The 12548-nt window shown below is 32.2% G+C and overlaps 1 protein-coding gene across 5 annotated transcripts in view; it reads left to right on the forward strand.

The window, feature by feature from the left end:
- The window catches only part of LOC110999394 (protein goliath-like), a 56245-nt gene that overhangs the window by 2339 nt on the left and 41358 nt on the right, over nucleotides 1-12548 (forward strand). Inside the window, exon 1 of one of the 5 annotated variants that reach the window (XM_045628741.1) lies at nucleotides 1677-1695. The exons of the other annotated variants lie outside the window; for them this stretch is intronic. The gene's annotated coding sequence lies outside the window, so the exon portion shown is untranslated. Of the gene's footprint in view, nucleotides 1-1676; nucleotides 1696-12548 lie in introns of those variants that run through there. 5 annotated transcript variants of the gene reach the window in all.

Here is a 12548-nt window from a genome sequence, read left to right on the forward strand (position 1 = left end):
TATACATAACTGAATTAATACCTAAAGGTTTCCAAATGGAGACAATGTACCTAGTAACTATTTAAATCAAAAATAACGTTTCATGTACTGTAAACCTGTCATCAAGTCATTATTTATTTGAAAAAAAGCGTAAAACTGATAAGCAAAAAATAATTAATAGCCTATTTGTAGATTATGTATTTAACGTGCGCGAACTATGAAAGCATAAAACAAAATGGCGAAAACTAAAAAAATCTGCAACGTTTAGAAACAATGGTTGTATGGGGAAAATGCTGACGATGTTGTAAATAAAATCACTCAACAAATCTCATGTTGCAAGAATTCCATGTGAAAACATATATCTTTAACCACAATATTGTGTGTGACATACTTCATTGTAGGTATTTCGATTATAGCTACGTTCTTTTATAGTATAGGTCGCCTGCTGATTCATTGTTTAATAAATAATGTTTATACCTGCATTATCAACGCATCCTTGCTGTTTACATTTAAGTATATACAAGTGCTAAATCGAAATACACCGTTCCAACTATATTGTTTTGTTTCTATCAAATTGCTCCATTCAATAATAATAATTAATTAACAATATTTTTTTTATTAATTTGTTCGAAACTATTTTAATGTTACTATATTGGGGCCGTTCTAGTATTTATTCAGCCCCCCTTTGTCATCAAAAGTAACCAAAGTTCTTAAAAATAATATTTTTTATGAAACGCTTAGACAATGTGTGGGTAATATGTGTAATATCTTGTATATCTATAATCGAATTATGATATTATGAAGGTATTGGTTAAGCTAGTTCTTACGTTTTTTTAACTGACTTCGCAAAAGGTGGTTTTAAGATTGACCCTTTTTTTGATATTGGAGGTGGAAATGCATTTGCGTATCCCCTGCCCTAACAAGTTGCTGGGGTATGTTCCCACATACACCCACCCACTCGACCCAAACCAAAATCTTTCCTATTCAGAGACTGGGTGAACAATACCCACTAAGAACACGTCGACAAGTTCCTAATCCGCGTTACAGAGGCTCCGGGGTCGCTGTCGCATTCTACCGAGTATTAGATTGACCCTGTATATTTTTGGTGTAAGTTTATAAAAGTTATTGGAAACATTAAGGTTTAAGCAAGGGAACAGTCAGAACAGAAGTTTTATCAAAATCAGTGCAGTAGTTTTTGACATATGGGTTTTCCTTTTAAATAAGTAATGAATGTTGGTCTATTTTATTTTATTACTTATATCTACGGCTCAATGTTTACGAAAGGTCGTTGCCTTCGATATAAACCATCTGTATGAAAACATAAGCAGTCGTAATTGCATAATTAAAATATCCATTAAGTGATTAATTAAAACTAGGTTAATGTAGCAAAAGTATCCTATCTTCCTGATATGTACATGATCGATCCGAGCACTCAGGTCATATATCGCAATAAAAATTTATTTAATTGCTGAGTGATAACCAAAAATGTTTGCAGGCATTTAAGTAAAAAATAAGTGCTTAATAATTTGTTTAGGTTTTAACATTGACATATGATCAAGAAACAGATAGAAATCTGAGGCCCAAACCTAAAAAAGGTTGTAGCGCCACTGAATTTATTTCTTTATGATGTTAATTTATAGATCATCTTTTCTCAGTTACTAACCCGGTAACTAGGCTGAGCCACATTGGATACAAATCTACTTTCGCAACTCGCAAGTAACTGTAATCTACTCGGTTAACGCGGCCATAAATGTCACAACCAAATGCATCTCACTGTTGCCTTGTAAAAAGGAATGATTTTATCGACCTAGTTGCTATATATATATAAGTTATATCCCTGCTCACATTCCAATAATTCAATAATTATGATAATTATTATTTTTATGTAACAGGCTTACCGGATGATAAGTAATGCCGCCACCCATGGACACTTGGAGCCAGAAGGCTCGCAAGTTCTTTACCGGCATTTTAAGAACTGGTACGCTTTTTTATTGAAGGACCCTAAGTCGAAGTGGTTCGGAAATACGTAAGTATTTCCTGTATGTAAATACAGCTGATTCCACATAGTGGTGGTCCGGTGTAAATCTCTTAAGAAACGCTTAGTTGTGGAACGATGGACGACGAGATGATACGGATGGGGTTTTCTACGTAAATTAATTTCATACGTTATTTCCGTAGTTTTATTTATATTACTGAAATAATGTTGCCATCGTAATCACATATGCCATGCGTTAGTTTAGGCTGTTTAGATTCAGAAACGAGACTTACGGAAACTATGACTCCTGTGTGTAATTTACGACGTACATTTATATTGCAAATATATTCATTAGTCGTCTTAGGAAAATACACAATACAAGGCAGCCGTGGATGGTGAAGTTGGTTTGGGTAAGCCTTGTCGTACATGACAGGATAAGTTAGAAGTACTCGAGGAACGTGCACAGTAAATGTCATGGAAGTGGATGAAGCGAGAGAGGTGAGGTCCGTAGCAAATGAAGATCCGTCTCTGCCAACCCCTTCGGGAAAAAAGGCGTTATATAATATAAACAAATAAAATGTTTGAAGAGATACGATAAAAAAATTAGACATAGAAAAAAAAGATAAAAGATACAAGTTTTACAATTTTTCTTAATTATTCTATCTCCGATATATTTTTTTAATAAAGTCCTTGTAAGTATTATGCCCAGCGTTATTAAAAAAAATGTCAAAGTAAATATAACACAATCTAACAACATTCATTGTTAAAATATCAGGAACTGATAAAAAAAGATAAGTAAGGAAAACATAAAAAGAAAGCACATAAGAAAAAAAAGATAAAGGATAGGATAGGAAGTTTTACAATGTTTCTTAATTATTTTATCTGCCATTATATTTTGTAATGAAGTCATTGTATGTTTATTACACACATCCCAGATTGCATTATGCCCTGCATAATTTGAATAAAGTTTTCAAAGTAAATATAACACAATCTTACAACATTCATTGTTAAAATATCAGGAACTACCTTTGCTAACGTGACAAAGATATCTGTTGAGATAATTTCATTTAATTGTGTGGGTGTGATGAAATGAGAAATGATAATCAAATACGACTTGCAAAACTTGTATATTGTAGTTGAACCATATTTTATTTATTGTATAATTTTATGCTTTTAGTTATTATATTGTTTTTGCGTATGCGTACAAATTATTTGAAGAAGTATATTAGGTATGAGGGTGTGCAATTATTTAATTAATTACCATCTAAAATTCGCAATATTGGTGTGTTTGACAAATTCAAAAAGGCAGTAAAGATGCATGTTAGAGTGAACACAGTTGAGTAAAATTGAGACGGCTAATGGCGACGTGTATCTCGCTCGTATATATACATATTAATAATAAGTTTCTCATGTAAATAAAATATATTTTTTTGTAATGAGAAATAAAGTTCTTTAAACATTATTTTATTGTACTGTATTCTTATAAAATAAGAAGAAATATTCTTATTTGCCTATAAAATACGCTCTTAAAATCTCTAGTTTAAATGTCAATAAACCAAAAAATATCCTTCCCACAATTCACAATTAAAATATAAACAATTTGAAATCCTTCAACTAAATTTCATGTAGTTCTGAGTGAAATGGAGTCTTTGTTCAAATGTAAAAGACTTAAATATTTATACTGTTATAAAATTGATATCAACATATTGTAACTTCCTCGTTCTGAGTCATCGCATCTCGTATTCAATCGATAAATTGAACAAAGGAATCGTCAGAGGAAAAAAGGCCGATCTCTTAGTTTATTAAGATGCATCAGTTGCGTTTCCTGCAGCTTAAAAATAAACAAATATGGCTGACCGGAAACCGGCCGGCCTCGCGGTTGAACCCTTTTATATAGTTTGCGTTGGCGGTCAATGAGACAACTCTTGGTAATGGCACATTTTATATAGTATTATTAATGGGGATCATTTATTTTATTCATATAATTATTTTACCTAAAATGCATATATATAAGTGGGTAGTCTTAACTTTTTAGTGCTGTTGTATAGAGCAACTTGGGTCATTTATTTTTGCAAATATATCTTTTTAACTGTCAAAATAGGAAGGAGGTATAAATTTTGACGTACAAATTTCCTTCCTTCTAGAATACTGATCTTTCTAATGGCGCTACACCCTAATAACCCTTTAAAATAGTACACGCCTTCAGTGTCTGTAACATGTCGTCGATTTTTTGGTTTGACACATTCCGTTTTTTTTTTTGCCTTGACCGGAGGAAGGGTTAATTCCAAAAATAATTCCATTGCTGTAACGCCGTAATTAGAACATATCGCCAGGGTTGATGGTCGCATGCTTAACGACCGAATGCAATAATGTATCCACAATTGAAAACAATCTGAGATCAGACCGTGAAAGTCGATCGCTCTCATATCTGCACTCCAATAACAAAACCCTACGAAGACAATCCATTTTTGGCGACATAGAATGCAATCTCTTCGCTCTTTACACTCATATTTCATAATCAATATTTAAACCAAATAAAGTAAATAAAACCGTACAAATAATATTAAAATGGCTATTACAAACCTTCGATTGGTTATTGGCACACTTTTATCTATATTAAGATGTCTATGGTCAAAAATGGATTGAGATAGGTTATTGCGTTTGGGCGTAAGTCACTAGGCCAACACCGCTACAGGTTCTAATCTACATAAATTATTATCCCCCATCTGTTATTGGCTAAAGACAAAACGATCATACATTGTTGAAAGAATTGAGAATCGTATAAACGATAAAAATACTAAGTTAAAAATAAACACAACAGAGGCTTTAAGTTAATTTGGTCCGCCGCATGTGGTAGACGACTCTTATCATAATAAACTGGTAATCTCATTTTTTGTGCTCACGTGTGGCGACATGAAATGTACTAAACATGTGTTAATTGAGTTATTGTATTAAAATGAAACGTGTTGTAAATGCGATTTGACGGCACTAATGTGACTTAAGCTTTTGGTATACGGTGTATTTTAATTCTAATTTGCTTAGTTAGATTCTTCATTAGGATTACATTCAGAAACGTACGTAAAAAATGTATTGGTTTGACATCGGACGTCATTGTAAGTCGTTTCTCTCTGGGTACGGCATGTCTTGGCCCTTCTTACTAAAGATAAATGATCAAGAAACAAACGTCAACAGACGGCGAGATTGAAGGCTTAAGCGCCACATATGAGCTTTGATTAGCAAAAGGCTATTGTTATTTAGTACAATTTCATCACATTATTAGCCAAATATCCTCGATGTATTGTATCCCGGTAGGTACTAGATGAATTTCAAATATTAAAAATAAACATCTAAGTAAATTAAACTTACCTAACATAGACGCGTACAACAGCTCCGGAAGTGATTCAGTCTTTGTAGTAATTACTTTGAGACCTTGTGGCTTTCTTAGCTATTGGCAATGGCCAGGGTATCCATGGATATCGATAGGAAGTAGCAGAAGATATTAATAAATCCTTTGTTGCAAATTCTAAATATACAGTGTTAATTTAAACTACGTTTTTTGATGATTTGCTTTTTTAAAAGAGTACCGAGAGTGTTTTACTCCGGCTTTTTCTCTCGGCCTACACCATTTGTCTTTATTCGAAGAGTAGAAATGCCTACATGTTCAAATTTAATGACGTGGAATAAGTGATACCTGTATATCTTATGTTCCGTAATAAACGTATATTATTTATTTATTTAATATTGTGAAGCCTCTATTGCAAAGGGATCTTTGTCGTGTTTCCTACCTCTTGTAGAATACCATGCTGACTTCGACATCATAAGCAATCAGGTAAATGAACTTTTACATTATCCTTCAACGGTCTAAAGCAACCATCTTTAATGCCGAATTTTATTTTAATATGGCCATTATTTAACTTATTAAGGCTTATAGTACGTTTATAAGTAGGACCAGGCATTTAGTTAACTGTACATGTTATTATTCTGATTTAAACAATTGTTTGATGGTCGTTGATTTTATTAACGTCACCTGTCTCTATTGTATATATTGTTTATTCAAGGCTGGCACACGGAAAACCAATGTTTTCAAAAATGGAAATTATTTCTAAAAATATCTGTTAAATTTTCGTTTTGTACTGAAATTAAGACGAAAAACTTGTTTTTTGTATGCTTAGCAATAAGTATTATAATTTAGAAAATGTCGGCAAGAAACATTTATTAATATTCACTCAATAAAATATTTATTAAGGTATAATTTCTGAAAGAAAAATGACGCAGTTTATTTGTTTAAGGATCTTGCTTTTAGTGTAGAGAATTAAAAGTATCGGAGACATCGATAACTTCTCAATGAACTTTCTTGAATTATTAAAAAAGAAAAAATAAATGACGACGTGTCATTATGGTAAATATTTCGGCGCGGCCTTTTTACCTTGAATTATAAGAACTACGCCGTTTGTCAATACTCCGTGAGTATTGTCTGAAATTATTCAAGGTTGTAAAAGTGTTTCATGTTTATCACTCAAATTCAAATAAAACCTCTCGAATACTTTGTTGATATTTCAATTATATGTATTAATTATATATTCCAAGAATTGGCAATTACTTAACCAATTTATTTAGTTAAAAACATGCAATATGTGTCATATGCACCATTCTTGGGTACCTAAATTGTAAATGCATATTTATTGAATCTGAAATACATTAATATTATTTCAAATATTTTGCCTTCACATTGGCAAAAAAACGTGTGTGAACTTATGTACACGATTTTGATTGATTGATTGTGATGATTTTCAGAAGAAGTATATACATATATGTACATCTTCTGAAAATCTGTTCAAAAAAATCTTTTGCCCCTTTCTACGTTTGTAGAAAAATGACACATTAGAAAAAACTAATATAGCTAACTTCAGGGTGTCTCAGTTTCTTGTAACAGTGTTCGTGCGCATCGGTAAAATTTATTCCCATAATTTTTACCTAACGCGCCAAAAGAAGTATAACTTATTTTTTAAAAAATTCTTTATAATTAGTTGAATAATCTTTAGAAATTTCATCAAAACTGACGTCACGTACGTAATTGGTATACAAGAAAAAATATTATAAGAGCGAAATTAGCTTTACGTTATACCGATTTATATGTAATCGGTCAATGGTTTTAATGCCTTATTAAAATTTAAATAACGTATTTAATTAAAAATTAAAAGTTTTTTTAAATATTTAAGGGTATGAATTCATGGTAACTGCGATTGCACAGTGCTTACGAAGTTTAGTAAAATGACAGAAATAATAATAGTAGAAAGACCTATAATTTTAAGCATTTGACTTAAAAAATAACTCATATAATCATACCTGTAAAAAATTCGTAAAATAACAAGTATTGTTTTTTTTAATAATTTTTATTTGCTTTGGATTTGCATCAATGGTATTTTTAGCTTTTTGGGCCGTGATTCAAGCATTCCCTAGAATTTGCGTGTTTATCACACAATGTGGAGTATATATAAGATGCGTATTCTTTGCCAATCCCATTTGGCATTTCTACATCATTTACACTTGTTATTTATAGTTATTTAAGAAATCGGAAAACAGCTGGTTTGCCGATCCAAACATGTATGCATGCATGATGCTTGCATGTAATACAAATACAAAATAAAATAAAAAATAAATAAATATTGGTTAGAAATTCCTAAACTCTTTTTTTATTCCATTATAAAAAATCTGTAAATGTACTTTATTCAAAAAAATTGAAAAGTCGATTTTCCAGCAACTTAGGCCTGGCTGGACCGACCGTGTAACTTGACTTCATTAGTGTTCTGTTCCTTTTGGTGCCTTTCCATAATTGAAGGTTGGTCGTCAGTTTGGTGGTCTTGTGCATACAGCAACTTTTCAGCAATCGCAATACACGTCTACGTTATGTTTTCATTACGTAATTTTACCCGCTATTTCACCTTAATTTTACTTATTATTAATAATTGAAATTGGATTTCATTGTTAGATGACGTCATTCTTTATGGTGCTACTATATTAGAAGATAATTGTTTACTTTGTTAATAAAACCACTGAATTGGTTAACAATTCGCTCGCAATATAACAACGTCATGGGCTGTTACGATTATCGGTTTTTACGACCAAATATGAGTACTACGATGTCGTTATAACAAATTTTGCCTGTTTGTTTTCTGCGAAAATGACTTTATTTTGTAAATAAAAATATGAACGTAGTTCTATAACCGACGGGCATGCATTTTGAATATCATGATCATGGTCCTTCAAGAAAAGATCGTACCAATTTTTAAAAGGCCGGAAACGCACTACAAGCCAATGTGAGTGGCGCCGTTTCAGTATTATGTAAGGTAATTTACTGCAATTTATCCCCCCCTCTTATCAGCAAAGCTCTCATAAATATCAAATATTATTTTTTGTAGGAATCCTTGAAAATACCTTTCGTCTTCCAAGCATAGACAATGTGTGGGTAATGTGTGTAAAAAAAGAAAATATTTATTGTTGACGTCATAACCAAATGAAAAAATTATCCCTCCCACTATAGCTTAAGAAATACTTGAACGGACCCAGTGTCTATGTGTGTTTATTACTTAATATCAGTTTTGCCCCCTTTTATAAAAAAAAATAAAGTGGTTGAAGCCAGAGAGGTATACAATACGTAGCAAGCAGAGATATGTTGTCTATGCAACTCCTTAGGGAAATTGCGTAGTGGTATAAATAATAGGTACAATATTATAAAACCGAATAAATATACGATGCTTCTATTTATATAAATGCCTCTGTTCATTATCACTTTGTTATGCTATTTATATCTGATGCGTAGGAAGAATGAAATCATTCTTAACGATTTCTGCTACTTTTAAATGATATTATTTTTTATATGGTTAATGAGCTCGTGTGATCCAGGGTGTTGTAACATAAATAGACTAATATAAAAACAAATACCTTTATTTTGGAACATAAGATCATCAAGGTATCTCTTATTCCACGTCATTAAATTGGAACCTGTAGGCATCCCTACTCATCGGCAAAGAAGAAGGTGTAGTCTCTTTATGAAATAATAATTCACTGTTATTGTGCCATTAACTAATTCATATCTTTCATAAGTCTAAACTCAATTTAACAAAAAAGAGACGAGAAAGAACGTTAGTTAAATGAGTGGTATTAGATTGACTTACCTCTTATTATCTTATTGGAATACTTGGCGTACCACTTTGTGGAACCAGCTGCCCACTGAAGTATTTCCGTACCAAGTCCTTCAAGAAAAGAGCGTACAAATTCTTAAAAGGCCGGCGACGCACTCGCTAGCCCTCTGGCATTGAGAGTGTCCATGGGCGGCGGTATCACTTAACATCAAGTGAGCCTCCTGCCCGTTTGCCCCCTGTTCTATAAAAAAAAGACACCTTACAGTGTCACAAACTTTAGAAATGAAGAATAAGGCTGAAAAGAGAGCTGCGTAGGCTAGTAACTACTATTATAGTATACATACATACATATACTATTTCTAACATAGATTATCATATGTTTTGTTTTGCTTAGCAGATTTGCACTTCTTGCTCTACAAATAATAATTTGGTGGTTTATGGAATAAGGCCGCCATTGCCTTAATTATATGTAAGGCAGATTATATTTTAGTATCTGAAGTGCTAAATACATAATATTAATAATTCTCTTGAATTTACGTGTAATTCCAAAGATCAAAACTCCATTGGTATTGTTTTATTAACACTTATAAAGTTATCGAATAAAAATTGTGATCCTTTGACTATAACCATTATTCTAACCGCTTTTTATATTTAAATCTTCATACAATTAACACGTAATACGATATAACGACCTGGATGTGACGTCATTTGAATTGTTTATGAAATAGGAAAGGCTGATAAATGCTGCCAGCTTAATACTTCCTGTTACCATCTAACAATGATTTGACGTTAAAGCTGGGGTTTTAAACGATCTATGTCATTCAAGGCTGTGAAGTATTACAATTTCCATTTACTAAAGATGATATCAGCTAAGTTTCGTCATGTATTTATTGTAATAGAACTGACTGGTGTGACTGTGAAGTTCATTGTCTGTTTCATTGATAATTTTTCATCATAGGCAAGTGTATTATATATTTTATACGTATTTTTTTATATCAGCGAAGGTAAGTGGGCAAAAGTCTCATCTGATACATATTAAGTGACCCCACAGACATTCACATTGTCAGAACTCAGAAGGCTCGCGTTGCCGGCGTCTTTAGAGTTGGTACGTTTTTTTTTGAAGAACCCCCTTTTTTCCCGATTCCCGGTTCGAAAGTAAGTTTTAAATTTATTCTCGGCTTTTGGTAGTACGGTACCGGGCGAGTGCTTAAACCGTATGTGGCTGGCACGGTTGAGTTCCTATAGTATGCAGTGGGCATCGAACAATAGAGATTCCTGTGTTAGGTTTAGTCTTAGTAGTACTCCGTTCTGGGCCGAGGATGGTACAGCGGTCAGTAATTCAACATTCCTCTTGAAGGACCCCTATGTCAAATTTGATCAAAAATACTTCAGTGGGCAGTCTTATACTTATAACGCTTACTTGTGTAATGAAGGACGTCCAGGTGATACGGGAGGAATTTCGTATCCTGCCTTGATGAAACTCGGCTGCAGTCTTTAATTCGAACAATTCCTCAGAATTATATATACATATATATATATATATATATATATTATAGCCAGAAACAGTTAATCTTCCGCTGGGGGTCTAAACAAGAATTAAGTTGATAAACAATAACCAGGGAGGTTAATAATAACATTAATCAGTCAATGCGATATTTGAACCTGACAAATACTTGAAAAAATGTTGACAGCGATAAGAAAAAGCAAGTTTAAAAGAGTTCGAAATTTGAATTGTACGATTAAATCATTTCGGCGCCACTTGCCAATGTCGAGACATAGCCAAGATTGAAAACGCTATATGAATTATTCATAATTATGTATCTTAGTATACATTGAATAAAATGTCTTCGTATATACTTGGGGTAGAGTTGGGTAGTACCTTGTTTCGTAAATATGTATTTGTTTTAGGTTTTACTTTAGGTTTTCCGAGCGAAAAATAAAGTTTACGTCACTTCATTTTAATGCCTATATTATTATATATAGCTTGTGTAATTTTATAAGTTTTTTTTTTCTAAATTATTTTTACTAATTAAATAAAAAATCATAGGTATTCCGCGGCGAACAACAGTTAATCAAGTTTTTAATAAACTTAGCTCTTACTTTATATTGAACAGCCCTTAATATATAGTCTTTTCATTTTAACTTTTGTTTATTGAAATATTGTGTGTCTTTATAGGTATTTTAAATCTTGGTAGAATAATGCAAAAATGCTTGGGTTTTAATTAATATTTCGATTCATTCGATGCCATAAAACAAGGCGAACGTGTATTGTTACATAGATGAATGACTCTTTGTCTGCAACAAGTTGCATTGAAGTCATAGGTGTCATGGACCTCGCAAGGACAGCAAGGTCTGGCCGTGTTCGTCCAATATTACTGATGATAGGGATATTGCAAAATATTATATGGCAACACTGTTGTGATGTATCGCTTACAAATCGAGAATAAATAATCAAATCTAAGTTGTTTTCTTTACTCGGTTTTTGATTCCGTAGAATTCTGACATATCATTTTTTGACATGTCAGAGATGGCAAACCTTTTTGGCTGTGCACATTTTTCAATTTCAATAAGCGTCTGAAGATCTGCGTCTTTACATACATTTTAATTTAGCAACACTTAAAAAATGTCAGAATTCTACGGAAAAAAGATATGAATATAATCAGTTTTAAGAAAATCTATATAATAATTAATAATAATAATAATAATTTATTTATTTTTCTCCCTTAAACATTAAACAATAATAATTCTTAATATAGTAACAGTATTGGGAGACTGGTTTCCAAACTAGGTAAGAACCTGTAATATGGATAACCAGGCTTCCATTCCATAGCATATACATAACAAAAAGGAAGTTTGTAAGGGATTGTGTATGTGAGTGTGTGTGATAGTGGGGAAGGGTACGCAAGCGTGTGTTAGTGAGTGTTAAAGGGTGTTTGACATGACAAGAACATATTATGTGAAAATTATTATTTTATTACTTCTAGTAGAATTTCAGTTTCATCATAGCTCAAAGTACTTAAAAATTTATGAATTGTTTGCTTTACACATTTTTTTGTTTTAGCATATATATTCAGAGTTTTGTTGAGTTTGTTATATATAAGTAACAGCCAAGAAAAGAGAACGATCGTTGAGAAAAATTAGAAAAAGATGGGGTTGTACAAACGTTATATTTGCGACGTTTGTCTAATATGTTAGTATGTTTGTAACGAATTGGCTCAAAAAGTACTGGGCCGATTTATTTCTTTCAGCATTTGAATGCTACATTATCACTGATCATTATAGTTTAATAATAAAAGAAAAAAAGATATCAATAATTGTTTGAAAAATAAATGTCCACCCGTGCGAAGCCGAGACTGAACGCTAGTATATTAATAGGAAACGCAAAGAATTCATAGTTATAATCTTTGACAGATAAAATTAGCTGTTAAATGCTTTTAAAGGTGTCAAATATA

Source organism: Pieris rapae, chromosome 6, assembly GCF_905147795.1.
Source record: "Pieris rapae chromosome 6, ilPieRapa1.1, whole genome shotgun sequence".
Lineage (NCBI taxonomy): Eukaryota > Metazoa > Arthropoda > Insecta > Lepidoptera > Pieridae > Pieris > Pieris rapae.